This window comes from Miniopterus natalensis, chromosome 16, assembly GCF_054644295.1.
Source record: "Miniopterus natalensis isolate mMinNat1 chromosome 16, mMinNat1.hap1, whole genome shotgun sequence".
Lineage (NCBI taxonomy): Eukaryota > Metazoa > Chordata > Mammalia > Chiroptera > Miniopteridae > Miniopterus > Miniopterus natalensis.
Genome location: NC_142096.1, coordinates 22,950,885 through 22,954,922, shown reverse-complemented (window position 1 = coordinate 22,954,922; position 4,038 = coordinate 22,950,885).

The window sequence follows — 4,038 nt, the reverse complement described above, 5'->3', positions numbered from 1 at the left end:
GATGAATGACCGTGTCTGATTTCTCTATGAGGAACATGTTAGATTTTATTACAAGTAGCACTTACTTAGGAAGTAATTTTGCTGTCTGAATAGCCCTCCTCACACACATGTATACATATATTTTTATCTTCTGATACTCCCCTTAAAAGCATTGTTCATTGTTCAGAGTATTTTCCAATATATTTTAGCTTAGTTATTTAGGTGGGAAGTAAACACAGATCCAAAAAATATCAGTGACTAATAAGCTTTTAAAAAATTTTAAGTGTTTTTTTATTGATTGGTTTTAGAGGAAAAGAGAGAGAGAGACATTTATTTGTTGTTCCACTTATCTGTGCATTTATTGGTTACTTCTTGTATGTGCCCTGACCACCCTGCCCTGACCAGAGATGAACCTGCAGCCTTGGTATATGGGGATGACACTCTAACCAACTGAGCTACCTGGCCAGGGCCATAATAAGTTTTTAATAAGTTTATTTTAACCTGACTGACCTAGCTAGGCTATAATTCTTTAATAATTGTTATTATTCTGTAGAAAGATATGTAAGAGCAACAAGAAATAGGAGAGAGATTTCCATTGGATGTGTTCTTTGTCTTCCGCAGAACATTTTACCACAAAGAACAAATAAAACAATTATATTTGGACAGTATTCTATTTACTCATAAAACTGAAATTCAAACTGTATAAAAGCATATAATACAGAAGGCTGTTGATGAAAATGGAAGGTGGCTCCTTCAGTAACTGGACATACAGGATTTCACTGGGATACTCTGCTTTTGCCAGAAACACTCCTGTGAGTCATTAAGGTTTTAAGGGAACTCACCTTCGACTCTGAAGGTGCTCATGTGCATGTGAACTAGTCCGTTCTGCACTGTTTAACAATCAAGGTCAATTATGTCCTTAAATGGGCAATTTATGAAATAATTATCTTTATTTTCAGTTTTACTCTTAAAAACATTTATTGAGTAAACAAAAAATTTGCAGAACTCTCTGTGGAATTAGCCATGTTCCTGTGAGTAATTATACCTCCATTCAGGGTATAAGCTGGATAGAGCACATACACCCTGGTTCTGCTGGATAATTTTAAGTCTGATACAGTTTATTGTTAATTATTTGAGGTGTAGTGTATGTTCTCGATTTCTAACTGTATTCACTTTTATAAGGAGAGCATGCTATACTGCAGACTACACAGAAAGTAAATGTCGAGATAGCATTTTGTTTCCCTTACACCATTTTCGTGCTTGCAGGAGAAACTAGAGGGAATATAAGTAACAGGTAAAGGTGCTAATATTTAATGATTTATCACTGAGTCAAATTTAAACACTTAAAAATATAAGCTGTGTTTTAGTTGGACATTTTTTTTGTTCTCAAAAGAGCATTAGCTCCTTATTACTTTTGTTTCTAAGAACTGCCATTTTAGTGAATATAAAATATGTCATTATTACACGAAAACCCACATATTTTAGTAAATGTTCTGATCACATGTTCAATGTTTAAATGCAATGTACTTTTATTCCATAGCTTCTAAGGACTGGCCCATATATTTTGTTTTATAAATGCTTTGTTTTATACTTTAAATGAAATATCTTTAAGTATTTGAAATCACTTTTGAACTTTTTTAGGAATCTAAAAGTTTACAAGAGGTAATATTTCCTTCATGCTTTGAAATTAAGTATTCATTTTGTAAAAACTTCTTATTTTGAACCAGTTCTAGACTTCCAGAAAAACTATAAAATAATACTTGCTTTTAAGGAAGAAAGTCCTCCTAGTAAACAGTGCTTGCAAAAAGTTAAACTCAAGAGTGGTCGTAGGACTTAGCCAGGGAAGATCTTAGTTCATCTTCGACCTTTGGAGATGATCATCCGCCATAACTACCCTCGAGGGCAACATACTGTGACTAGCCGTGGAATGGCAGAAATAATTTGAGTTTGTGTGCCACTCAGATCCCCCATAGTTCAAAGAAGGGTTTTGTTTTCATTAAAAATTTTTCTAAGTGTTAAAAAGAGCTTATTTTGTTGAGTAATTCGAGATTTTACTTAATTTCACTCTCTTGAGAAATCTACACTTTAAAGATATGTATGCCTGATGCTTCTCAAAAGGAAATGTAGGTATTCCCTGACCCTGCTTCCTGATTTCCTTTTCTCTTCCATGGCTCTTTATGTTTCTGTGGAGGCCTGGTTAGGAAAGTCGTTTTTCTTTTCATGGGCGTCTCAGATGGAGGGCACAGGCTCAGCCTGGCACCTGAATTTTTACCATACCTCTGCAGAGAGACTGTACCTGGCGAATGTAACTGTACTTACAGTGAAGAGATAGGACATCAATCTGAGGCTCTCCCACAATAAACTATTATTTGTCTTCTCTTTTCAGAGTAGATAAAGGAATTTTAACAAAGGAATTCTTATACCAAGTTCTCCAGTAATTGTCAGAGCAGATGAATACATAAAATGAGGTTAGGCCATGAAGCACTTTTATGTTTAAATCTAAATTCTCATCTCTAAACACCTCTATTAACATAGCAGATTTGAGTTGCAACCATCCTCCCAATAAAATATGAAATCTTTTAAGATTGTCAAGCATTTGTAAATAATGGATCTTTTAAATATCCCTGAACTTTATTCTAAAACTTATAAGGAGAAATAATAATTGCTTTATATAACCACTGATACCATTTTAGCATTTGATGAAGATGTTAATTTATGGTTGGTTAGCAGTTTATGGCTGTCATTAGTTTTTCAGTTTGGTCCACATTAGAAATCTATTTTTCTTTTTTATTTTAATCTGAGACAATTATATAAAGATATGGTTATGTTTTATCTAAAATGTATCATTCTACTATAGCATTTCAAATTATTCACAGATCATAGTTCTTATATGTGCATATATGAATTTAAAAATACAGCAATAAAATGCTTGAAACAGATCATAAATTTGCTTCATATTTTATTGCATCTCTGAACCAGGTTGAGAAGACAAGGGCAACTATGGTCTTTGGGAAGGAATTAACTCTTTCCCAAACTGGGAAGAATGATATCACAGTGCACACAATTAAAGCCAACTCCCCCATCAAAGCATCCTGGTGACTTGTAAGAGAGGGTTGTCCATCCTATTGGGGCGGGGGGGAGGACCTGCAAAATCCCCTTTTCCTTTGCAGCCTAACCTTCCCAGCACAGTCATTTCTCTTCCAGAGCTTTCTCACCTGTATTTCTGTATTGCCCAAATTAGAGAACAGAGAGGAAGGGAAAGGGAGAAAAGTTACACACGCACGTGCACACCACTCAGGGGTACCTGGCAATTTTTCAATAGCCCAGAAGGCTCCTGGATTGTGTTGAGATGAGTAATTTAGAAAAAGTGGTAGAATTTGACCCAGATCAAGTCTCAGGGAAAGCGAGCTAGGCAGCAAAGAGGCCCTTCAGGGTTAGAATTGGGGCACTTTCGCCCAGTTCCTGGGCTTGGCGCGGCTGCTGGGTGCTCTTGAGAAGCCGGGCATCTGCCTGTGAGCGCACCAGGCCGCGGGGCGCAGGGGACAGCCCGATCCTAGTGCCACCTCTCGCAAGAGTCTGAGGCGGAGTCCCTTAAGTTCGCTTCCTGTCCCAAGGAACTTGGAGGCTGGCTGGCTTTGCGCCCGCAGGAGGGGCCGAACGCCAGCCCGGGGAAGCTCGGGCGAAGGGGAGCCCTGCGGACACGCATCCAGAGTCCCGCCCGCGGCGCGGCGCGAGCCGGGCAGCAATGTGGGCGCACTTAGAGTGGACGGCGTTCTGTCTGCAAACTTGGGCTGGCTGACCGACAGGAAAGCCACCCTTCCCCTTGCCCTTGCCCTCCCAGGTCCGCAGCACCTACACTGCGCCCTTGGTATCCGCACAGCCACAGAACCCTGGTTCTAGAAAACACGCATCCAGAGACTCCGCGGAGAGAAAAAGACTCTGACCTCGAGAGCTGCTTTTACTCTTGCACTCAAGCTACTGTCCCCTTGTTTTCCCTCCTGCTCTCCTCCTACCACCCACGGTGCCCAATGTCTGATTTTAAAAGGCCACATTTGAATC